Raw genomic sequence first — 26514 nt, 5'->3', positions numbered from 1 at the left:
GGCATGCTCTGGGCACCCAACATGGCCTCCCGGATGCCTAGTGCCCGAGAACTACATCTCCCGGCATGCTCTGGGCACCCAACATGGCCTCCCGGAAGCCCAGTGCCCGAGAACTACATTTCCCAGCATTCCCTGGAAATTTGAGCCTCGCTGCTTGCCGGAGGACGCCATTATTTGCCCTTCTACGTTCCCCCTTCTGTTTTGTGTTTATGCGGGTTTCCCCCGCAGTTTTGGGTTTTCACCTCTCCATTTCAGGGTTCTTCCCCACAATTTTGGGGTTCCTTCCCCTGATTTGGGGCTTCGCCCCACCCAGTTTTGGGGTTCCCCCCAATTTTGTGGATTCCCCCCAGTTCCGGAGGTCCCCACCATCCGTTTTTGGGTTTCACCCCTAATATTAAGGTTCTTTCCCCCAATTTGGGGGTTCCCCCCACAATTTTGGGGTTCCTTCGACTAATTTGGGGCTTCGCCCCCCTCAACTTTGGATGGGGTCTTCCCAATTTTGGGGTCCACTACCCTCCTACTTTGGCCTTCTGCCCTAATATAAGGCCTAATCCCTAACCCCTATGAACCCTGACCCCTAACACAAATCCTAACCATAACCGGATAATTTATTAGTACACCGATGGACCGCCACATTAGCTACCATCACTAACTGCCAGGCAGGACAGCTCCAGGCCAAACACACACACAGGCATGCTACAAATGTTACGAACAAAACACAGAACACAAGGCACAAAACAAAATGACTCCCAGAGGGAAGCCCTACGGCAACAGCAAGCCAGAACAGGTGCTCTGCAACAGACCCAAGGAGAGACTCCAATGTCACGACCTGTGACTGGAAGCAACTGCCAGAACTGGGATAATGGAGGCATAAAAAGCCTGCCTTCAAGACAAGAGACCAGAAGGATGGGGAGTGCAAACCCCTTAAGAAATCTCTTGGGAAATGAATTCCCAAGCTAGAGCTCCTGATGCGACCCAGATGACTTCTGCAAGAGTGAGGATGGAAACAGATGCGATCTGAAACTGAATACGATGCCCAAGACCTGAAACAGATCTGCACTTTAAGCTGCAACTGCAAGACAAGAAGTGCTCGGATCAGACCCATGATGACGAAACAAGCATTTAGGACCTTTGGCACGGCTACCAAGTTGCCTGTCTAGTCAGTCCAGTGCAAAAAGCAAGGAGGATATCAAGACCCGAGGAGTGCATGACACAGAACACATGCTGCAGAAGCAGCACTACAAGACAGATGGGAACTGTCCTGCCTGGCACAGACACTCATGCTACAAAATACCCCCTGCTCCTTCTATTAGCCTGGTGACCCAGCCTCAAGCAGCCTGAAGGTGACCCAGCCTGAACCACCCTCACAGTGGCACCAAGTATATTCAGCCAACTGGCTCCATGCTGCTCTGGCTCCCAGCTCCCATCAGCCACCCCACATATGCAAATACCAGGTGCCCCTCAGCTTAGCTCTCAGATTGCTGGATGGTAAATTCCCTCCACCTCAAGAAATGCACAGGCACTGAGACACATCTTAGTCCATTGCCAGGCTTATCATCATCTGCAAAAACAGAGTACCAGCATTCACTAGCACACCAGCCCTGATGCCCACCTCCTCCGCAATGCTGACTACCACTGAAGCAACATACAGTTGGGCTCACCCGTTCCTCTGAGTCCAAGCTCCAACAGTACAGCCGGTATCACCCCCACCACCTGTGAAAACAGAGGGATAAAATGATCGTTGTGTTCTCAAGTAATCACCTGTCACACTGCTCCTCTACCCCACCCAGCCTCACCTCAGACCCTCAGCAGATTCTGAGGAAGGCCTGCCACAGCACCTGCTAAAACAGGGGAAACACTTCAAAGACTTGCCTTAGGGGGACCTTGCTTAGGGACACTGACTGGGCTGACGACCCTCTTGTCTTTCCTCAGCACTCCACAATGTGGGGATTCACCTCTCCAAGACTGCAGGAAGCACCCACAAAAGAAAAAAAAAGGCAGATCCTCAGGCACCTCACAGGCACAGAACCCCCACCCCCTCTCTGTCTGACCATGCTCAATCCTAAAAGGCCCCATCCGGTGCAATGACTTAAAAGCACAGACCCTCATAACCCTAACCCTATGGGTCCACTCACAACCCCAACCCAAACATAGCACTTGTCCCCCAACTTAGCTTGGGAATGCTGGGAGGCAGGTTCCATCTTCAACAAGGAACACAAAGGCTAGCCAGGACATAGCTTCAGGCACAAGGCTCCACTTTACCTGCAGAAACAAAGTGCCATTAGGCAAAGGCACGCAGGCCAAGCATCTTCCAATGAAACGCCCACCTCAGAAACAAAACAGTAGTCAACTCACCTGCTCTGCTACTGAAATCAGATAGACAGCCACTACACAACTCCCCACCTCCCCCTGCCAACCACCCCCAACACATAGTATTTGCCCCTGGACGTAATTCTCAGGGCTCAGAATCCATCCTCAGTGTGGACCACAGAGGCCAACTAGGATGTTCCCAGTATCATCTTTATCACTGGAAAAGAGGACTCACCCAGAGGTGGACCAATAGACTACCAAACCAAAAACAATGCCTGTTTTCCAACTTTTCTCCACTCACCTTCCGATCCAGGCTTAGTGCTTCCAGTCGCCATGCTGAGCCAAGGTCACGTGGCTTAGACCAAGGAGAAAGAGCAGACAAACATGACAATAATCCACAAAACAGTCCATACCCACTCCTTTCGTCCTCTACCCCAACAGCCAAGAAGCCCCAGACCCATGTCCCCCCAGCCCAGTACCACTGCTTTGCTCACCTAACATCCCAAAGAGATGTATCACACTCCCTGCTCCTTTTGCGCTCCGAGCATCTCCAGCATTTCAGAAACTGGAACCGATGACGTCTGGCGCGACTCAGGAACGTGGCAGGAGATGTACTCCGCTTTTGCAAGGTGCTTGCAAAGCCTGCCCGACAGGAAAATCAGACTAACACAATCCACCCACCAACTCATGGCCCACACTGCCATCCACTCACCCTTGTGCAAGTTTCCAGCGTAGTCCGTGCCTACGACCTGGGCTACTAGAAGCAAAAAGAGAAGGTCATGCCCGTGATGGACACGCTAACGGCACAGCTCCTTGCAGGTCCGCAAATGCCAAAAGGCCATGAATACACAGCAGACCCGACAGGAGTCATCACAGACTTATCCTTGACAGATGAAAAAGGTGACCCTGCTCAGCCTCTTCATAATACTGCGCCTATGCAGTCAAGCCCCTTGTGGTGCATACTGAAGCTCTTTGTGAATCCTCTGGACAGTTACACAAATGGCTTGATATATCTACAGATTAAAATAGAACCCAAAAACAGAAGCATATGTCACCATGTCCCAAAAACAAGTTAGCCAGCAACCCCTCCTAAATATCCCTCTATTACAATTTCTTTTATTTTTTCTTATTTTTTTTATTTGTTAATCCTCTATCCCTCTATTACAATTATTATTTTTTTTTTTCAAAAAAAAAAAAACAACTGAGCTCCACAAATGCCAAAAAGCCATGCACACACAGCAGCCCTGGCAGGGGTAATCACAGACTTACCCTTTACAGATGAAAAAGGTAACTCTGATATGACCCTGCTCAGTCTCTTGGTAATACTGCGCCTGTGGTCAAGCCTCTTGCAGCATGTAATCGAGCTCTTTTTAGTCCTCTGGAGAGTTACACAAGTGGTTTGATACATCTAGAGATTAAAATATAACCCCAAAACAGAAGTGTACCCCACCATCCCAAAAACGAGCGAGCCAGCAACCTCTGCTAAATAGCCCTCTATCAAGTGAATTCCAAGCACTCCAGAGACTCTGACGCACCTAAAGAACCCTGCAAGTGACTGAAGCAAAAACAAAGCACTTACTCCTAAGAGCAGCCCAGGCAGAACGATCTCCCTCACGGCTTGCCTGGGGCTCATATACCATTTGGCCCCGCCCAGCACCCAAACCCAATCACCTGGGAAAGGGGAGGGGCAAAAAACAATGAAGGAGAAAGAGCAGGACCAGCACCAGCTGTGTGTTTTTTTTTTTGTTGTTTTTGGTTTTTTCCAAATCTAGATTAGCTCAACAGCATGCAGAGTGCAGGCAAGAGAACTGGGGTGTTTCTAGAAGCAACAATACCCATGCTTTTGCTTAAGCTTTGAACATTGAGAGAACAATACAACCAAGCAAGCAACTCAAACTATTTCAGCTGGAATTCGCTCAAACCTTTCTTTACATATGAAGAAAAATCTAGGAACATAACAGATTACACACTAAAAAAAACACAACAACTCAATGTAGTAACATCACTTGCACAAAAAATCACATACTTGAGATTCTGGCCCGGATTCTGCTCTGGCAGGATTCTTCCACAGGCCGCAGCCTCCGTCAGTCTCTGTCAGGTCTCCTCCACGGGCTGCAGCGTGGAACCCTGCTCCACTGTGGTACTCCATGGGCTGCAGGGGGACAGCCTGCTTCACCATGGTCCTCACCACAGGCTGCAGGGGACTTCTGCTGCGGCGCCTGGAGTACCTCTCCCCCTCCTTCTTCACTGACCTTGGCGCCTGCAAGGCTGTTCCTCCTCTCACTCTCCCAGCTGCTGTGTGGCGCAGCATGTTTTTTTTCCTGTCTTAAATACGCTCTCACAGAGGCGCAAACTACATCACTTATTGCTCCACTCTGGTCAGCAGTAGGGCCCTTAACTAACATGGGGCAGCTTCTAGATTCTTCTCACATATGCCACCCCTATAGCCCCCAGCTACCAAAACCTTGCCACGTAAACCCACTACATCCCTTCACTTCGGTTAAGGGACGATCAGGCTGACAGCACTCTCATCTTATCTCACTGCGTCGTGACGTGGGGATTTCCCTGTCCAACAGTGCACAAACCCCTGCAGAGACAAGAGAAAAGCACACTCTGAGGCACCTCACAGCCACAGTGTACCTGCTGCAATACCTCTCTTTCACTAGCTCTTTTTCTTCAGCTGCTCGTTAGCTCGATCTGAGAGAAATGTGCCCAGCCGGCTCCGCGCGAAAGTGTGCCCGGGCGGCGCCACGATCACAGACTTATCCTTCACAAATGGAAAAGGTGAGCCTGCACACTCTCTAGGTAATACTGCCCTTATGCAGTCAAGGAACCGTACCCCACAATTTCCCAAACACAAGTTAGCCAGCAACCCCTCCTAAACATACCTCTAGTACGTGAGTTCCAAGCACTTAACATCTAGAAGGCTGCAAGGTCTAAAGACTCTACAGCCAGCCAAACCACAGGCAAAAGCTCCAGGTATATATCAACCTGCCCCTAACCCTAAAAATGAGCACACCTTGCCTGCCTACTGCTTCTCTTTTCAGATACATGCTTGCACAGCGGACTTCAATGACACATTTCTCCTAAACCCTGCTCCACCACTTTACTACCAAGGATGTAACTTGGATAATATTTGACATACAGGCCAAGACTAACATTAAGCCCTGTAATCCTGTAAAAATCATAAGGAACCCAGAACCATAAAACAAACACACAAACTAACATTGTCATCCTATCCGTAAACATGTTCTAACAATTACTCATCTGAAGAAGAGCTGCATGCAATAAAGGCACCTACTCCTACTATATAGATTGCTTTCCTCTAACAGATCCTTCTAGCCCTTACCTCAAAAAGATGTGCATACCGGTCTCCACTTGGAAACGCATCAGTCCATAAACTCTGACCCACCTAAAGAACCCTGCAACTGAATGAAGCAAAAACAAAGCACTTACCCCTAAGAGCAGCCCAGGCAGAATGGGCTCCCTCATGCCTTGCCTGGGGCTCATATATCATTTGGCCACACCCAGCACCCAAACCCAATCACCTGGGAAAGGGGAGGGGCAAAGCACAAGAGAGGAGAAAGAGCAGAACGAGCAGCAGCTGGGTTTTTTGTTTGTTTGTTTTTTTGTTGTGTTTTTTTTTTTTTTAATCTGGCTTAGCTCAACAGCATGCAGAGTGCAGACAAGAGAACTGGGGTGTTTCTAGAAGCAGCAATGCCCATGCTTTTGCTTCAGCTTTGAATATTGAAAGCTTCTCTCCTCTACAACCCCTTTCTCAGGAACCAGGCAGCATTCAAGTGACCTGCTTTGCTCCTATTCTAAAGACTACCTCAGCCCACCTTGCCTATGCCACCTGATGAACAGAAGACAAAGCAACCGCAGCAGCAAAAGCTATAGCATCCCTAGGACAGTTACTCTCATCTGCTCCTTTACTTCAGCCACTCACCTAGCCCCCAAGGCAGATGTTTCCATCTGCTCTCAAGCCACCTAAAGCACCTCTAAAGGCAAACTGGATTTTTACTGTATTTTGTGTAATAAATTAAATGCAGTGACAACCACACCCCAAAAATAACAGCTACCTCTGTTCATCACTTAACTTGCCTGAGGTAGCTCGGGTCGTGACATCCTGTATTGCGCACTGCATTTCAGCTTGAACAAAGGAAAACACAGTCTGAAGATAACCATTCTGCTGCCAGCATTACCACCCACCCGTCAACACCACAACTTAACCTATATTTTAAAAAGTTCAGAAGAGCAGTCCACTTGCTTTTGCACCTAGAAAGTGGATCTGAGCTCAAACGGAGCAGCCAGCAACTGCCGTGGACCTGGTGTCCACCTGCACGGCAATGGGCGCATTACCCTGGCAACCGCCAAATCATTTCATGTTTTTAATTTTATCATGGACTAGCTACCATCACTAATTGCCAGGCAGGACAGCTCCAGGCCAAACAAACACATAAAAAGACACAATACAAGCATCATGAACAAAACATGGGAAAAGAATTACTTATGCTATAAGAATCACTCACCTGAAGAAGAGCTGCATGCACTAAAGGCATCTACTACTGTATAGATTAATTTACTTTAAATGATCCTACTAGATGTTACCTTAAATAGATGTACTTATCTCTTTCAACTTGGAAATGCATCAACCCATAGACTCTGACCCACCTTAAAAAAAAAAAAAAAACTTCAACTAACTGAAGGAAAAACAAAGCACTTACCCCAAAGAGCAGCCCAGACAGAATGAGCTCTGCGGGTCATATACCATTAGGCCCCACCCAGCACCCTGCCCCAGTCACCTGGGAAAGAGAAGGGGCAAAGCACAGGAAGTGATAAAGAGAACAGCAGCTACGTTTTTTTATTTGGCTTAGCTCAATGGTGCGTGGAGTGTTACTAGAAGCAACAATTCCTGTGCTTTTGCTTCAGTTCTGATTATTGAAATGACAATATGACCAGGTAGGTAACTAAAACTGGTTTTGACTGTAATTAGCTGAAACATTTCTTTACATAGGTAGAAATAATATAGGAGTGTAACAGATTACAAACCACAAAAATACAATTCAATGTAGTAAAATAACTCACCGGAGAAGTACCTTAGTACATACCTTAGTAGACTATCTAAAAAACAAAAGGCTATGCAGATGGGTCCAAAAAAGGCAACCCAATCAAGATCTGAGAAGGGTACAGACATTCTCAAAAGGAGCAGGGAAAAAAAGTGGCACAGTACAAGCTGGAAAGGACACTGAGCAGATTTAAAAGACCTGTAGGACCTCAGGAGGGACCTGTGCAGAGCACATAGGTCTTTGGAAAGTGTCGGGGGGGGGAGGCCAGGTTAGGCAGTAACTAGGAATACTAAGTAGAGAAGAAAATGAGTGTTGTGAGCCTGAAGTGTGTACAAGCATCGTAAAGAGGGCTCCTGAGAGGACGGGGAAACAAAGGGAAAGCTGCTTACCTCTGAGAAGTCATCCTTGATCTTCGTGCCACAGACGTTTGTCTCGCATGCTCGGCGCACGAGCTTAGGGGTCCCCGTATGTTGAAGGCTTACCTCTGAGAAGTCCTACATGGCTCCACCTGCGTTACTGATTTTTTTCACCAGCAGGTGGTGGCAGAAAATCCTGAGAACAGCAGACACAGCTTCCCAAACTGTTTTCTCAATAACGGAAGCAGTGCGAACCACGTGGAAAACCACTAGTGAAAATGGCAGAAAAACGCACCCCACGTCGTCTCAGGGAGGAAATAGCTGCCTTGAGCAATGTGCCCTTCCCAGGGTGAACCCTACATGCCCAAGGCCTTGGGGGGCAGGCAGAGAAGGAACCCAGCACTCTTAGTATAAGTCTCCTGAGAATCGCAGCTTACAGGTACTCCATGTCTTCTAGTCTCACAGGATGAGGCAGAGGTATAATTAATTCCTTCTCCATCTCGCTGGAAAGAGCTTTTCTCCTCTCTGTGACAAAGGAGAAAAATGTTATGACCATGGGAGTCATTATACAAAGCCACACTCGGTGAATTCACTATTACAGTTAAGATCGGTTTTAATCAAACACACCTCGGCCACAATGTTACCACTGCAAACATAGCGCTGCAAAAAAATTCAACTCAAGATAAAGGAAAGGGCGAGCTAAAAGGACAAATGACGTGACCAAAGGCATCCGCAACAACCATCTGGTAGATGGTTGTCCACAGCCCTCGGATTTCATGGTCATCTTTCCTGACAAAAAAATCCTGGAAGAACAGAAAAGATACACGTGTCCGCAAAAAACTTTTGGGGAGACTACTGAAAAGAAAAACAAAAAAAAATAGAAACAGCAAGCAGCAAGCAGCTAGTATGTCAGTTTTGTTAACAGAGTAACATTAACATACCAGAAATTTCCACATTCTGTGTAGCTCCAAGGTGGTGCTGGATACATCCACTGATATTAACAGGGTGGCACAATGTAAGAGATAGTTAATAGACCAGGTAGGTACACCTGAGGTGCACAGATTGCATATTCCAGGCGACAAAAAAGGCACAGCTTGGCACCCAGTTTGGATCAGCTCGTGTATGAGTCTGCTGATATGTGAGCATATGCAACAACCAGAAGAGTCTTTTACTCCACAGACTCAGTTTCATTTATGTATATACATATGTATACGTACGTGTATGCATATCTCTCTCTCTCTCTATATATATATATAAAAACAAACAAACGTTTGGAACTATAGCCACGTGAGTAACAATCATTAGACACACCTACGCTTTAAGCCAGGACTACACTTAAGTGATTAAGTAAACATGGAGCCTTATCTGTGAAACGCTTGTGGGAATAAACGTTATTTTTGCAGAGTTACATTGTTTAAAGGTAAGGAATGGGGTATTGAGATATGCTTGCAGTGATAAGAAAACTTAGCAGGCAACCTTGTAAAGTGCAGACAACCAGACTCCTTAGGACAATTAGGTGAAAATCACGGTGTTAAGTCAAGTCAGATAAGTGAAGAAACATTACCACTTCAAACAGTAAAAAGAGTCGAAAGAAATTTTATATTTAACAGGCCGGCAACTGAAGGCCATGCATTGTCTGTGAAGCATCAGATAGATTGTGAACCTGGATTACCCACTCAGTGGGGAAACAGGGGAGGGTCCTGTCATCAAAAAGTATATAAACTGTGTTTTGGAACCAGTAGGTGCGCTCCTGCTTGTGGGACACCTGCCATTGCAATCGTGAATAAATTACTACTTCACTGAGATACTCGCCTGAGCCTAAGTTATTGGCTACGGAGTGTTTCTCACAATTTGGGGGCTCGTCTGGGATCCAGTCACATACCGGGGAGCCCCACCGCCGCAGCAGCAGGAAGGCATGCCCCACTGATTTCAGCGGTCCTGTGCATCAATGGTGGCGGTTCTGCAGAGAGCTGACAGAGGACCCGAGACTGATTAAAGAGGCAGGATCCATGAAGTAGTGGGGAAGGGAAGAAGGTAGGCACTCCGGGTTTAAGAATTAATCTGGTAACTCTGTGCACAGACCAAGGTAAGAAATATTAAGTATTGCCTTGGGGGTTGGGTGAGACTCTGTGTGACGTGTGACTGAGACGTACTTTTGTACGAAGCGAGTGTGGAGTCCTGATCCTCAGTTCCGTAGCTCCGCGAGGGGTGCGGCCGGAGATGGACGAACCGTGAGATAAGGGAGAGAAAGGCAGAGTCTCGGGAAATTTGGTGTACGGTAAGCCCTTGCACAGGGAAGTGTTTGGCAGTACACCAGGGAAATTTGGTGTACAGTAATCCTTGCACGGGGAAGTGCTTGGAAGTACACCAGGGAATCTGGTAAACTCATAGGTGTGCGGTACCCCTTGCACGGTGAAGTGCTTGGCAGTTGTTGTGGTTTAACCCGGCTGGCAGCTAAACACCACACAGCCGTTCGCTCACCCTCCCCCCTCCCTCTCTGGGATGGGGGAGAGAAACGGGAAAGTGAAGCCGGTGAGTTGAGATAAAGACAGTTTATTAAGACAGGAATATAATAATATAAGGAATATAAGGAATATAATAATAACAATAATAATAATAATAGTGATAATGATAATAGTATTAACAATAATAATGTGTAAGAAAACAAGTGATGCACAATGCAATTGCTCACCACCCGCTGACCGATGCCCAGCCTATTCCCGAGCAGCCGGCCCCCCCACCCCGGCCAGCCACCCCTATATATTGTTTAGCATGACGTCAGATGGTATGGAATACCCCTTTGGCCAGTTTGGGTCAGCTGTCCTGGGTCTGTCCCCTCCCAGCTCCTGCTGCACCCCCAGCCTGCTCGCTGGCAGGACAGAGCGAGAAGCCGAAAAGTCCTTGGCCTGGTGTAAACACTGCTCTGCAACAATTAAAACATCAGCATGTTATCAGCGCTCTTCTCATCCTAATCCAAAACATAGCACCCTACCAGCTACTATGAGCTACTTAACTCTGTCCTAACTGGAACCAGGACAGATATCCACCCCTTATTCCATACCATTTATGTCATGCTCAGGTTACACTCTGTCCAATACATTCTAATTAATCACCATTTCCATCTATGATATATAGCAATCATGGTAGTGATGACATACATTATTATATAATAATTAACATACTACAATTCAACTCATGGGCTATTCTCACCCAGTATCAAATCCCCTTGAGGTACACACCGGACCTCCCCATTCTTTTGCATTACCCACCAAGTGCATCCAGGTCCCTGAGCAAAAGCAATTCCACGAATGGGTTTGCCTTTTCCTGAGGCAGGAGTAGCCCAGACTGTTTTACCCAGCATGTTTCTTACGTGCACTACAGGAACTTTATCCCCTTCTACAGTGCGTAACAGGTTTGATTGGGCAGGTCCAGCTCGGTTGGCAGATCCCCTGGTATTGACTAACCAGGTGGCCTTTGCCAAATGTGTATCCCAATTTTTGAATGTCCCAGCACCCATTGCTTTCAGTGTAGTCTTCAACAGTCCATTGTATCGTTCAACTTTTCCAGAGGCTGGTGCATGATAGGGGATGTGATACACCCACTCAATACCATGTTCTTTGGCCCAAGTGTCTATAAGGTTGTTCCGGAAATGAGTCCCGTTGTCTGACTCAATTCTCTCTGGGGTGCCATGTCGCCATAAGACTTGCTTTTCAAGGCCCAGGATAGTGTTCCGGGCGGTGGCATGGGGCACAGGATATGTTTCCAGCCATCCGGTGGTTGCTTCCACCATTGTAAGTAGGTGGCGCTTGCCGTTGCGGGTTTGAGGGAGTGTGATGTAATCAATCTGCCAGGCCTCTCCATATTTATATTTCAGCCATCGTCCTCCATACCAAAGAGGTTTTGACCGTTTGGCTTGCTTGATTGCAGCACATGTTTCACAGTCATGAATAACCTGTGCTATAGTGTCCATGGTCAGGTCCACCCCTCGATCACGAGCCCATCTGTAGGTTGCATCTCTACCTTGATGGCCTGAGGTGTCATGGGCCCATCGGGCTATAAATAATTCACCTTTATGTTGCCAGTCCAGGTCCACCTGAGCCACTTCAATCTTAGCAGCCTGATCCACCTGCTGGTTGTTTTGATGTTCTTCAGTAGCCCGATTCTTGGGCACATGAGCATCTACATGGCGTACCTTTACAACCAGGTTCTCTACCCGGGCAGCAATATCTTGCCACAATGCCGCAGCCCAGATGGGCTTGCCCCTGCGCTGCCAGTTGTTCTGCTTCCATTGCTGTAACCACCCCCACAGGGCATTTGCTACCATCCATGAATCAGTATAGAGATAGAGAACTGGCCACTTTTCTCGTTCAGCAATATCTAAAGCCAGCTGAATGGCTTTCACTTCTGCAAACTGACTCGATTCACCTTCTCCCTCAGCAGCTTCTGCAACTCGTCGTGCAGGACTCCATACAGCAGCTTTCCATCTCCGATGCTTTCCCACAATACGACAGGACCCGTCAGTGAACAAGGCATATTTCTTCTCATTTTCCGGTAGCTTGTTGTACAGTGGGGCTTCTTCAGCACGAACCACCTCCTCCTCTGATGATATCCCAAAGTATTTGCCTTCTGGCCAGTCCATAATCACCTCCAAGATTCCTGGGCGACTGGGGTTTCCTATTCGAGCTCGCTGAGTAATCAGTGCAACCCACTTGCTCCATGTAGCATCAGTTGCATGATGTGTAGAGGGGACCCTTCCTTTGAACATCCAGCCTAGTACCAGCAGTCGGGGTGCCAGGAGGAGCTGCGCTTCAGTACCGACCACTTCCGAAGCAGATCGAACTCCTTCATATGCTGCCAATATCTCCTTTTCAGTTGGAGTATAGCGGGCTTCAGATCCTCTGTATCCCCGACTCCAAAACCCCAGGGGTCGACCTCGAGTTTCCCCAGGTTCTTTCTGCCAGAGGCTCCAGGTGGGACCATTCTCCCCGGCTGCGGTGTAGAGCACATTCTTTACATCTGGTCCTGTTCGGACTGGCCCGAGGGCTACTGCATGAACTATTTCCTGCTTAATTTGTTCAAAGGCTTGTCGTTGCTCAGGGCCCCATTCAAAAGCATTCTTCTTACGGGTTACTTGGTAGAGCGGGTTTACAATCAGACTGTAATTTGGAATATGCATTCTCCAAAACCCCACGACACCTAGGAAAGTTTGTGTTTCTTTTTTGCTAGTTGGTGGAGACATAGCTGTTATCTTGTTGATCACATCCATTGGGATTTGACGGCGCCCATCTTGCCATTTTATTTTTAAAAACTGGATCTCTCGTGCAGGTCCTTTAACTTTATTCTGTTTTATGGCAAAACCGGCCTTCAGAAGGATTTGGACTATTTTCTTCCCTTTCTCGAAAACTTCTTCTGCAGTGTCACCCCACACAATGATGTCATCGATGTACTGCAGGTGTTCAGGAGCTTCCCCCTGCTCCAGCGCAGACTGGATCAGTCCATGGCAAATGGTAGGGCTGTGTTTCCACCCCTGGGGCAGCCGATTCCAAGTATATTGGACTCCCCTCCAAGTGAAAGCAAACTGTGGCCTGCACTGTGCTGCTAGAGGGATGGAGAAAAATGCATTAGCGATATCAATTGTGGCATACCACTTGGCTGCCTTTGATTCCAGTTCATACTGGAGTTCTAGCATGTCTGGCACTGCAGCACTCAGTGGTGGCGTGACTTCGTTCAGGCCACGATAGTCCACTGTTAGTCTCCACTCACCATTAGACTTTCGCACTGGCCATATGGGACTATTAAAAGGTGAATGAGTCTTGCTGATCACTCCTTGGCTCTCCAGTTGACGAATTAGCTTATGGATGGGACTCAGGGAGTCTCGGTTGGTGCGATATTGCCGCCGGTGCACAGTTGTGGTAGCGATCGGCACTTGCTGTTCTTCAACCCTCAGCAACCCCACAACAGAAGGGTCCTCTGAGAGACCAGGCAAGGTAGACAACTGTTTAATGTCCTCTGTCTCCAAGGCAGCTATGCCAAAAGCCCAGCGGAACCCTTTTGGGTCCTTGAAATATCCTCTTCTAAGATAGTCTATGCCAAGGATGCACGGAGCATCTGGGCCAGTCACAATACGGTGCTTTTGCCACTCATTACCGGTTAGACTCACTTCAGCCTCCAATACAGTTAACTGCTGGGATCCCCCCGTCACACCATAAATACAGATGGGCTCTGGCCCTTTATAGCTTGATGGCATTAGAGTACATTGTGCACCGGTGTCTACCAAAGCCTTATACTTCTGTGCGTCTGATGTGCCAGGCCATCGAATCCACACAGTCCAATAAACTCGATTGTCCCTTTCCTCCCCCTGGCTGGAGGCAGGGCCCCTCTAGTCCTGGTCAGAATCTTCATTTCTGTGTTTAAAGGACTGCCTGCTGGAAGTTGGAGCAGCAAACTTTTCAGAGAATTCCTTTTTCCCACTTGTTTTCCTTTGCAATTCACGTACCCGTCACAGTAGATTTTCCATCCCATTTTCTCATGTCCTCTCCATGGTCACGTAGGTAAAACCACATGGTGGCGTGGTGTGTGTGCCTACCATATTGTCTTCCTTGCATAGATGAACGTTTACCCCTAATAGCTGAGACACTGGTTTGTACAGGTGGGGAGGAAAATAATCTCTCTTCAAAAGTTGGTGGATCTTTTCAGAAAGTTTCTCCAAAGTATTCTCTTTTAGCTGGTGGACACTGTTTCGTTCAGGTGGAGGGGAAGATAATCTTTCTTCAAGTTGGTGGATCTTTTCAGAAAGTTTCTCCAAAGCATTCTCTTTTAGCTGGTGGACACTGGTTCGTTCAGGTGGAGGGGAAGATAAATTCTCTTTAAGTTGGTGGACCTCTTCAGAGAGTTTCTCCACAGCCGAGACACAGGCCTGTAGGGAAGAGGAGAGATTTCCTTCGTACTGCCGGAGTAATTTAGCCACTTCATTCACTGGGGGATTCTCCTCCACTTTCCAGGCTATTATTGCCAATGAGCTGGCATATGATGATGGTGCACTCCGTACAAACTTCCGCCACATAGGTGGTGTACACTGGACTGCATCTGGATCTGCGGATGTTTGTGCGTCGTCTAGGTCCTTATAAATTACTTCCCGTACGGCCAATTCCCTCAGGTACTGAATTCCCTTCTCCATGGTGGTCCATTTGCCTGGTAGACATACAAGTTCTTCCTTGAAGGGATACCTTTCCTGCACAGCTGACAGGAAACGCCTCCAGAGACTGCGAGATTGTGCTCCATCTCCAATTGCTTTGTCAATGCATGCGTCCCTAGCAAGGGATCCCAGCCGCCTGGCTTCCTTGCCCTCTAATTCCACATAATTGGCTCCAGTGTCCCAGCACCGGAGCAGCCAGGTGACAAGCTGCTCGCCTATACAGCGACCAAAATCTTTTCGCACATCTCGTAGCTCACGCTGGTATAGAGTCCGGGTAGTTACTGTTGATTTTTCGACACCCTCATCCTCATCTTCAGTCTCCTGCACCTTTGATGGCTGGTGTAGAGTCCGGGTAGTTACTGTTGATTTTTCGACATCCTCATCCTCATCTTCAGTCTCCTGCACCTTTGATGGCCCAGCCTCGTCTTCACAAAAATGGGAAAGAGAGCTCATCCTCCAGGACCAGGGGTAATACTGGCAGGGCAGAAATACCCACTTGCCGATCCTGGCTGGAATAATAATAATGTGCAACACAGAAATCATATGAGAGACTTGGGGTCAGAATGAGAAAGTACTCATGGATTAATCCCGAGGACCCCGTATCCCAAGGGCTCTTGAAAGTTCATTTTGTGATTAAAGCCTGGCAAGATATGCAGAAAAAGCTCCAGAAGGTGGGGGGATGTAGTGAACAGTCACTGTGGGGGGCCCGCCTGCAGGAGGCCCTGGAGGTATATGTCAGGAGGGGAGATGAGAAGGAAAAGCAGAGATAGAAACTAATGGTATTGACAGTGTAGCAGGCAGTGAGGCAGAGGGTTGGAGAAAGAGCAAGAAAATTTTCAAGAGGAGTCAGGGCCAGGATGGAAAGGAGAGGAAGAGAGATGAAGGAATGTCAGGCAAGGAAAGCTCAGGGAGAGGCTTTGAAGTGTGGCCAGGGTGGCCACTTCAAATAGGAATAGGAGGAGAGAAGGAAAATGGGAAAGTACAGGCTGGAGAAAGATGAAGAGAGGTGTTAAAAAGGGTTATTGAAGGTGTTAAAGGTGCGGTATGTAATGTTTGACAGGGCTGTTTTTTGACTGAGTTGGGAAAGTTGAACGAGCAGGGAAAGAGGATGTAGGCATTATTTAAGTAACAGTCGTGTTTGGTCAGTTTCCCAAGTATGGAGAAAGGGGGGGGACGGGGAGGGCGGCAGCCTGCTCCACCAGGGGCTTCTCCACAGGCTGCAGGGGGCTTCCGCTTCGGTGCCTGGAAAGCCTCCACCCCCTCCTTTTGTGCTGACTTTGATGTCTGCGGGGAGGTTTCTTGCTCCTCGCTCTCCCAGCTGCTGTTGAGCAGCAGGTTTTTGTTTGTTTGTTTGTTTTCGTGGATGTGCTCTCACAGAGGCACAGACTGTGCTGCTCATGGCTTGGCTCTGGGCAGTGGTGGGCCCCTTTGGGGCCACATGAAATTGTCCCTTATCTGCCACGGTGCGGTTTCTGGATTCTCCTCGTGGGGGCTGCCACTGCAGCCCCCCCCCCCCGAACCTTGCCGTCGAACCCAATACACTGGGGCAGCAGCTAGGTCATTACTGGCCTGTAAAGTATCAGGGAATAAATTAACTAATGAAACCCTAAAATGTGATGGGGGTAGAAGGGGCTGGGATAACAGTGCCACCTTTGGGGGATACCAAGCTGAGACTAGGGGATAAAATGATCACTGGGCAATTATTGTATGTACCCAAGGCAGGGACTAACTTGTTGGGAAGGGATTTGATGATGAAATTGGGCATTCAAATAGTAAATTGTTAGACTGGAATAACAGTGTTATTAATGGAGTGCTCTCAGGGCCTGAGATATATTCACTGATATATATTCAAAGATATATTCACCTCTGACTGGAAAGATCCTGAAATGGGGGCGGAAGCAACAATACAGATGGACAGTTTTACCTCAGGGGTTTACAGGGCCACCAATTTATTTGGGCAAGTTCTAGAACAGATTTTGGAGCAATTACAACCTCCCGAGGAGGTATTACTGTTACAAATATGTGGATGATCGTTTATTGTCAGGACAGGAGAAAACAGTTGTGAAGAAAGCTACTAACAAGCTATTCAACTTTCTGGGAAAGCAGAGCTTGGGAGTATTGAAAAATAAATTACAATACGTAGAAAGAGAAGTCACATATTTAAGGCATCTAATGTCTGAGGGAAAACGGAGAATACATCCAGAGAGGATTCAGGGAATTGTTGAAAACTAAGAAAGAACTTAAAAGTTTTACGAGATTTTTTTAAGGAATCAGGAGCCACGAAGTCTGAGGGAAAATGGATACTCCCTGATGGGAGAGAAATGCTGAATAAAGCACCAATGAGGCAAATATGATGTTTTACATCAAGAGAGTCACTGGGACGTGCAAGCAATGTGTGATGTTGTGCTAAAAAAAAGTATGTCTGTGTAGGAATATACACTTTATTGAAGCAAATATGCAGAGGATGTACCATATGTCAAAAGTTAAATAAAAAGGTCATCCGTAACCCACCTAGAGGGCGACAGGAGCCAGGGATTTGACCTTTCCAAAGTATACAGGTAGACTTTACTGAGTTACCTAAAGCAGGGAGACTTAAGTACTTGTTTGTCCTAACTGACCACGTGACTGGATGGGTGTAAGCTTTCCCCTCGGTATCTGCCACTGCGAATACGATGGCTAAGGTATCACTGGAGCAAATATTCCCTAGATATGGGATAGCTGAAAACATTGATTCAGATCAAGGAAGTCATTTCACTTCACAAGTACTGCGAGGGTTAAGGCAGGCCTTAGAGATTGAGTGGGATTTTTACACCCCCTGGCACCCCTCCTCTTCTGGGAAGGTAAAGTGAATGAACCAGACATTAAAGAAGCAATTAACTAAAGTAGTGTTAGAAACCCAACTTCCTTGGGTAAAATGCTTACCTTTAGCACTCCTACAGGTTCAAACAGCACCAAGAAAGGATATAGGAATTTCACCATATGAGATGCTGTTCAGATTACCCTATATGGGCAGAAGGGATGAGATACCACAGTTCGAAATGAGAGTTTTCTTAGGAACTGTATTCTGGGGTTGTCCTCTTCTTTGTCATCTCTCAGGACCCGTGGGAAATTGGGTCCTGATTCGGACCTGGAAAGGATCAACTCCAGCCTGAATAGGAAGGACACTTCCAAGTACTACTAACCACTGAAACAGCCGTAGGAACTGCGGAAAAAGGTTGGACTCACTATACTTGAGTGAAGGCATCTGTCGACCCTAGTACCTGGGAAGCTCTTCCTATAGAAGACTTGTTGAAGTTGAAATCAAAGAGAAAAATCTCATAGTGGACTCTGAGCGGGATAAAAGCTTACATTTGTAAACTAACCTTTTATTTTCACAGGTAACTAATGATTGTGACTTGTGATTAAGAGAAAGGACAGACCTATAGCGAATTGAAGTGCTCCCAAGGGGGGTTTGTTATAGTAGTAGTGTACATGTTATTCTTTGTATTGATAATTATTTGGAAACCTAAGGTTTAAAAATAATGACAGGGAAAAATCAATTATTAATTTTGTTTCTAGTGATTGTAGGCCGCAGAGAAAGCCATGGTCAATTGGCAACTTGGAAAAGGCATGACCAGATAATAGTGAGACAGGATACCCCGTAAAAATATGGGTGAACGTGACAGAGGGTTATGTACCACAATCTGTCATGTTTGATGCTTGTGAGGTGTTAGCTTGTGGAGATTTAAATGCCCAAGGACAACTGAGCAGAGAGAACAAATAACTGGGAGAGATCCAACAGCCAGATTGAGAACAGCTGTATGGAAACGATCCTCTATTGCCATCAGAGAAAGGGAGAAACTCAAGGAGAGAACAGGAGAGAAAACAGGAGGCCCTCTTTGAAATGCAGCAGTTCAAACATTTGAGATTGAAACAGGGTATGGGGATGTGAATGCCTGGATAGAATGGGTCAAATATACTGTCCAGAGTCTCAACCATAGCAATTGCTATGCTTGTGCCTCGGGATGACCAGTTGCCCAGATAGTGCCCTGCCCATTGAGGTGGACCAAGGATTCCCAGGAGATGCAATGTATGATTGCATTGTACAAAGAAAAGCCTGCCTGGGGAAATGAGGCCTGTAAGTCTCTCTCTTTGCTGTTCCCTTCCTTGCGTGATAGCAGTATCAGGGTTCCCCCTGCATTCTCTACAACTACAGGTAATCATACAGCTTGCTTCTCACGGCAGGGCATGAGTGCTACCCGGCATCTTGGAGAATTTGCCTTGTGCACGAGGACCTTGAATGCTACCAAGGACTTGATGGGAAACTGCTCAAGACTTGAGATCCCCAGGGCAGATCTGTGGTGGTACTGTGGAGGGAAGATCTTACGGTCCACCCTACCACCTAACTGGGGAGACACTTGTGTGCTTGTTCAATTAGCTATACCCTTCACCCTGGCATTTGAAAGAGAAACTTCACAAATACCCAGAAGAAGCTTAGGAGTATCATCTGATGATAGAGTGTACATAGCTTCAATTGGGGTGCCTAGAGGAGTTCCTGATGAACATAAAGCCAGGAATCAAATTGCTGCGGGGTTTGAGTCACTGTTCTGGTGGGTAACAATCAATAAGAATGTGGATTGGATTAATTATATTTATTATAATCAGCAGAGATTCATAAATTATACAAGGGATGCGTTAAGAGGAATCGCTGAACAACTAGATGCCACCAGCAAAATGGCTTGGGAAAACAGAATAACATTAGATATGATGCTTGTGGGGAAAGGAGGGGTGTGTGTGTGATACTGAGCAACCACTGTTGCACTTTTATACCCAACAATACTGCCCCGGATGGCATAGTAACTAGAACATTGCAAGGGTTTACCACCCTTGCCAGTGAATTGGCAGAAAAATTAGGCATATTTACATCCTTGATCGTAGTAGCAGGAGTTTTGACAGCCGTTGGTTGTTGCATTATCCCCTGTGTAAGAGGACTAGTACAGTGGTTAATTGAAACTGCACTATTGAAACAAATGACCATGAAGCCACCACCTTACTCAGATAAGGTGATGATATTAGAGGAGATGGAAAGCAAAGAAAGTGAAGAAGAGGAAGATATCTACCAAATTACACCTTAGAGAAAAGTTTTGCAAAAATCAACAATTTATGAAAAAAGAAAAGGGGGGAATTGTGGGAATAAAAATGTTGTTTTTGCAGAGTTACATTGTTTAAAGGTAAGGAATGGGGTATTGAGATATGCTTGCAGTGATAAGAAAACTTAGCAGGCAACCTTGTAAAATGCAGACAACCAGACTCCTTAGGACAGTTAGGTGAAAATCACGGTGTTAAGTCAAGTCAGATAAGTGAAGAAACATTACCACTTCAAACAGTCAAAAAAGTCAAAAGAAATTTGAAATTTAACAGACCGGCAACTGAAGGCCATGCATTGTCTGTGAAGCATCAGATAGATTGTGAACCTGGATTACCCACTCAGTGGGGAAACAGGGGAGGGTCCTGTCATCAAAAAGTATATAAACTGTGTTTTGGAACCAGTAGGTGCGCTCCTGCTTGTGGGACGCCTGCCATTGCAATCGCGAATAAATTACTACTTCACTGAGATACTCGCCTGAGCCTAAGTTATTGGCTACGGAGTGTTTCTCAGATGCTGAAAATTCCCCATAACCACTGGGCATCTTATGTATGGCGTACATAATTTTTGCGCACACGTGCATCTTAATACACAAAGAGGAGGGGCGAGGCAGACAAAGGTTTTAGAGACGCGTCAAGACCAGAACAGCCACTGGAAAATCGCTCAGATGTGCAGAGCACAGATCCACCGAGGGAAGGAGGCTACCTACTTGTCTGCTTAAAATAACCTCTAAAAAGAACATGTTACAAAATCAAAAATGAAACCATCTTCCAGCAAAGCAAACGTCTGGAATACAAAGGGCTAAAACTGACAGCTGAGGTTTGATTCTTTAGCAATGTCAAAGGTCTTCAGATCCTACCTGACTTCTCACGGATGGTGGCGTTGCAGCACAGAAATGGGGAGATCGGGAAGATCGCAACAGGCCAAACGCGGTGCTGAGCTCCTAAAGGAGCTGGTGGGACAGCACTGACGAGAGTGAGACAGGCTGTCAGCCTTCTGCACGAGCTGAAGAGGAGGAGCGCAAAAGTGTCCGAGGAAGCTGTTTCTTCTCATACTTCATTTAATACACACCGTCTTTAAATCCAGGGCGTCTTCTTAGGGAAGAGATAAAGAGGTACAGTTAGTGGCTCCAAGAACACTTCAGGATCTTATTTCTTTCTAACAGTTAGCTGCTATCCATAAAACCAAACCAGTTAAAATAGAGAGTTATATTAAAAATTCTGGATAATAACAAAAGTATGGGATTTTAAAACAAAACAAAACAAAAACACGCTTGCACGGAAAAGAGGTTAAATTATCTCATTCATTTCCCAATTCCCCTGCAAACTCTATGCTCAGATCCTCTTAACTCACTCACCTATCCAAACACAGGGCAGACGCATCAGTTCTCATCATTCTTGGTAAAAAGATGACATATTCACGCTTGCTCTCAAATATCATCTCTTTCCAGCACACTTTCCTGCAAGCTATGCTAATTCCTCCAGCCTTTTTAATACATGCTGGAAATTTCACTGTTTTCTCCTAATGACCATCTCGGTGGGAGTCGCTGAGCTGCTGTATTTGATTCTGCTGTCTTCACAAATACAAATAAAACAGTACTTCAGCAACGCTCTGTGACAAACTAGGCGACACATGCATCGACCTCTTACATAAGTAAGGAAAGAATTCGTAGACAACATCCAGAAAGTATTACTTTGTTAGATATCAGAGCGGTGGGGCAGAATGACAATGCTACACAAGACCGTGCTTATGCTCCTGCGATTATACACGTTTGCTGGAATACAAGAAAATAAATAAATAAAGTAGGGTCACTGTGTGGAACAAGTTCACTCACTCCATTATTACTGTGAATGACAAGAATATTTTAGTAAGCGTTCTTTTAAACCCATAGAAATTTTCGGATTTATCTCAATTTGGCTTCATGAAAACTGAAACTTGCCGTGCAAAGATCATTTATAAAAGCTTTTAGCAGCTGACCTTTTGAGGCATGGATTTGGTCACCTTCCTGGTGGGTAATATTCGTCTCTCTCCCCCTTCCCCCCCGACACCACCAAAAAAAAAAAGCTTAAAGATCACAAACTGGGATTTCTTGGAGGTGTGACTCCATTTTTCACCTTACCTAATACACACTGTTTCTTCGCTATGCTAAGCTTTCACCATGACTGCATAACAGAGTCTCACTGATACTGTTTCTGTCTGAGAGTTTCATACGACTTCCCCAAATTGAATGAAACGAGCATTTTCCGTTGTGATGGACGTCAAAACCAGCGATGTCTCTCGTCAGCTGTGGAGTCCTGCTGGCAGTATCACCAGCTCTCACACAACCCCATCTACCTTTTGGAGTCCGCTCCATCCGTTCTCAGCAGTGGGAAGTTCTTCCAGAAGCAGACTGTTATTCGTTCCTCGGTGGAGCTGAGGCTCTGCAAGGCTTTGCTTTTTTTCTTCCCTCACTCCCCCTTCATTTCCAAGCTTAAACTTAACACATAAGCTCGTGGGGCTGCGGCAGGAACCCCCAAATCAAATCCCAGCCCCAGCATCCCACAGTCCCCTACTCTCAGGCCCATCAAGCTACAAATGCACACAATGCTACAGACTGCAGTGGGCAGGTCCTGCAGGGCAGGGATGTCGTCATCTTTTCAGGTGATGTTCAGCTCCCTGAAAGGGCTGAAATACCACGCCCATACTCACTTCCCCTACTTGATTCACACAGGTGTAGTCAGGGGAGCAGGGCCACGCCAGCACTCCCTGCTCACAAAGCCGACTGCCTACCTCCAGGTTTGCATCATTTCCCTGGATTACTACTTCTGACACATTCCTGCTACGAAAGCATAGCTCACTGGCATTAAGCAACCAAACGCGTGGATTGTGCTGTCTGCAGTATTTTGTCCCACACGCTCCTGCCCCAGGACAGTTATTTAATCAGCTGGTGAGCCCGTGCCTCGAGCAAGCATCTTGCTGGGTAACCAGCTCCTAGCCTTGAGGGGACACGTGAGAACTTCCAACTTTGTTTCCTGCTAATGTTTGAAGTAAAAGCAGTAGGGAAAACCCCTGGAAGAAAAGTCTTCCTTAAGCTGAAGACCTGCAATATCGCAAAACTGCTATGAAATATTACGAAGGCAGAATGATGGCTCAGTCAGCCCACTCTGACCAAATGTCAGTGACCTCCCAAAGGCCTTTCTGTTTGCAGGAGCCCGTTTTTGAGATACTTTTGTGCTGCTACCCTAGTGCATGCTGTGTGTTTCTCAGGCCACCTAAAATTCCTGAAATGCAACAGTTCTGGTTTTCCCACCTATTTGTTGTTAGTACCATTCTTTCAAGACAGTCAAAAGAAGTAATTTATGGTTTTATTTGGTAGAGAGTGAAATCACTTTTGCTATTATGCTGTCACCAAAGTCAGCTGGACCTATAACAGAATGATAAATGAGAGATAAAATAATTTTTCTTTCTTGGATAGCGTTTGCTTCAAATACTCATGCCAGGGCCAGTTTAAGGAATCCATGGATTCCAAGGGAGGGAGGCTTGCCAAAACAGATTCTGTCTTTCTGATAATTTCTCAATGGAGCATTTCTCCCTTCGGTATTACTGGGGTAAGGACAATGACTTGGATTTCAGAGAAGCAAGGTTTGCAAGGATAGGTAGTACCTTGAGATAGATGAGATTTCAGGGATACAACCTCGATACCTACCAAAACCTGAATTTCACAATGGTGCTTCTGCAATCTGAGGGACAAACTCTTTTGCCACAGATGGGCAGGGATATCAGACCAGCACAGAGGATCGCTTCAGGAGTCAGCAGAAGTGGTAACGAGAGAGCTGCATCCCTCTGTGATAGATACCTGTGCCCGAACAAGCTTTCCCTCCGCTCACAGGGGAAAAGACCTGGCGTCCTACAAGAAGTCTCATGTCTACCACTTTGGAGTGTTCTCAGCTTGTCTGTGCTTCAACTTCCCTTTGAAGGAAGTGGAAAAGTACATAAAAACCTCCTTCTGGTAGCTCGGCACTGACCTGCAAGCCAGCACCAGCAGCAGGGCTCTGTTACGCTTTGGCCTGGAGAAGAGAAGGCTCTGGGGAGACCTCATTACTACCTTTAAACACGTATAATGGACTCACAAAAAAGACAGGCAAGGACTTTTTACCAGGGCCTGTAGTGACAGGGCAAGGCAACAGCTATAAACTGAAACGGGATAGATTTAGATCGAACAAAAGGAAGAAATTCTTCACGATGAGGGTAGTAAGACACTGGAACGGGCTGCCCAGGGAAGTTGTGGAGGCCCCATTACTGGAGGTGCTCAAAGTTGGGCTGGACTGGGCTTTGAGCAACCTGACCTAGTGAAAGATGCTGCTGATCGTGGCAAGGGGGATGGACTAGATGATCTTTAAGTGTCCCTTCCAACCCAAACCACTCTACGATTCTGTGAAAGGAATTGCCTCCCAAGTCTTTTTTGACCAACCACAACTAGCATTCTGGAAAGCCCTGCAAGCACTTGTTCATTATTTCTAGGATAATTCTTAAAGCTGAAGCAGGACAAAGTTTTGTCCACAAAGGCCTTTGGGGAGACTACTGAAAGGAAAACCAAGCCAAACCAAAAAACTAGGAACAGCAAGCGGCTAGTACGTTGGTTTTGTTAACAGAGTAACACTAACGTACCAGAAATTTCCACGTTATTTGCCCTCTACCTTGAAAAAGTCACCCAATTCTGTCAGTGTTCACCATCAGCATTTTTTTTTAATTTTCACGTGGACATCCAAGAAAAATATTTCAAGTCCCCATCACTGAGGGAGAAGAGGAGAGAAAAAAAAAATAAAAAGAAAAACAGAGGGGTGGGAGAAGCGCAGCCATTCCTTTCCTCGGTAACGTGAGCAAAAAGCTCAGGCACTCGGCAACAACATGCTTTGAAAGATGAAACACAGAAAAAACTGCACATTATTTAATCTCAGCTGTAGAGTCACGTGTATGTGTACCTGCTCATTTATTCATCTGCCAGTATATTTTGCTACAGAACGTAGAAACTACAAGGTTACTACTGCCTTTTGTAACCAATGGGATCTTTGGTAGTGTTGGTAATAGAAGATTAAATATGCAATATTGCTTATTACATGTTACATTTGTGATGTGCTGTGCCTGGGCTGCGCTTGGAAGATACAAAATATATGTGCAAGGATAGCATGAGAGAATGCACCGATTCATGATGAGGAGTAAGGAGGAGGACTAAAAGAATGCCCGATTTGCAACACATCTAGATAACAGGAGCCTCTCGGAGCCCAGGAACTGGATCAAACCAACCTTGAGGTTTGGACTGAGACCAAGGGCTCAGAGAGCATGCGTAAGAAGAAAAGGTTAAAAAGTTCAGCTCTGATGAAGACATCTCACTTCATCCCGACGACCACCCGGACGACCACCAGAGAGTAATACGCAAGCGCAGAAGGACTGATACGATAATTAGCATAGGAAGTGGGGCTAGGCAGAGCTAGGAAATGAATATGCATAGATGTGTTGTGAAACTGAATGCATATGTAATATTTTAGGAGATAAAAGAGAACTGAGTGAACAAATCGGACAAAGTTAGATTTGGGCAGGCATGCCCCTAACTTCCGGCGCCTAATAAAGCACCTTCATGTAATCACTTTGTGGACTATGTGTCTTCATGAATGCTAACAGTAGGAACAGCTATCTGAAAGAGCCAACAAAATCCCCATCACGCCTCGATTTCACCCGAAGAGCGCTACGACTTACCTGGACAGTCGGGACAGACGAGCTGCTCTTTCTCCTGGGAAACCTGTGACTGCAGCACGCCAGCTGCAGCTTTCCTTGGTTTACCCGGTGCGCCACCTTCGCTCGGCAACAAAACCCACAGGGGTCCTAGCAGCGGGGAGCTGCTTCTGGCCTGGTGAACCGCAGAAAAAGGAGAGAACCGGCTGTCAGAACACAGGGAGAGGAAAACCTCTGAGGCACAGTCCAACGATCAAGCGCGGTGAGGACCCGCGCCCGGCCACCGCAGCCCCCACCCCTCCCGGCCCGACGCTCCGGGGAGGCACCCCCAAAGGCTCTCGCTCACCTCACCGCCGGCGACCGCGCTCGCAGCCAGCGGCAACCTGCACTTCCCGGCGCTCACGGCCCGGCCCCGGCTCGGGCAAAGACCGGCTGCGTGCCCCGGAGCCCACGTGGCCGCCCGGCACCACAGAACTACAGCTCCCAGCGTGCCTCGAGACGGAGCAGTCCATCCAACCCAGAGGAAAGTCGGCCAAGCACACACAAACCCACCCCACCGCTCCACCCCCCTCTCCCCCAGCCCCCCGAAGCCCCGCGCAGTGCAGACCCCGCAGCACACGCGGTCCGGTCTGGTGTGGCACGGCGCCGCCCCTGACCCGCAGAAGGGCCTTTTCCACAGAAGCCGCCAACCACGTGGCACCCCGCCCGCCCGCCCCGCCCCGCCCCGCCCCATCCTTTCTCAGGGCCGCA

At 47.0% G+C, this 26514-nt stretch overlaps 2 long non-coding RNA genes across 3 annotated transcripts; both read right to left on the bottom strand.

The window, feature by feature from the left end:
- Window positions 1-2053: 2053 nt before the first annotated feature.
- On the bottom strand, window positions 2054-2919 carry LOC308186650. The gene is made up of 3 exons (XR_013944175.1): window positions 2805-2919; window positions 2612-2665; window positions 2054-2262 (listed from the first exon to the last, which is right to left on the bottom strand). It is a non-coding gene; the product is annotated as an uncharacterized lncRNA (long non-coding RNA).
- A 5216-nt stretch (window positions 2920-8135) lies between these two features.
- Window positions 8136-26209, bottom strand: LOC308186651. Of its 2 annotated transcripts, none has more exons than XR_013944176.1 (3): window positions 26111-26209; window positions 25789-25939; window positions 8136-8260 (listed from the first exon to the last, which is right to left on the bottom strand). It is a non-coding gene; the product is annotated as an uncharacterized lncRNA (long non-coding RNA). The 2 variants fall into 2 exon arrangements; XR_013944177.1 differs by having other exon boundaries at window positions 26116-26191.
- Between the last annotated feature and the right edge of the window lie 305 nt (window positions 26210-26514).

Source organism: Anser brachyrhynchus (assembly GCF_964034855.1).
Source record: "Anser brachyrhynchus genome assembly, contig: SCAFFOLD_120, whole genome shotgun sequence".
Lineage (NCBI taxonomy): Eukaryota > Metazoa > Chordata > Aves > Anseriformes > Anatidae > Anser > Anser brachyrhynchus.
The sequence above is the reverse complement of the archived record's forward strand: the minus strand, read 5'-3'. Positions and strand labels throughout refer to the sequence as shown.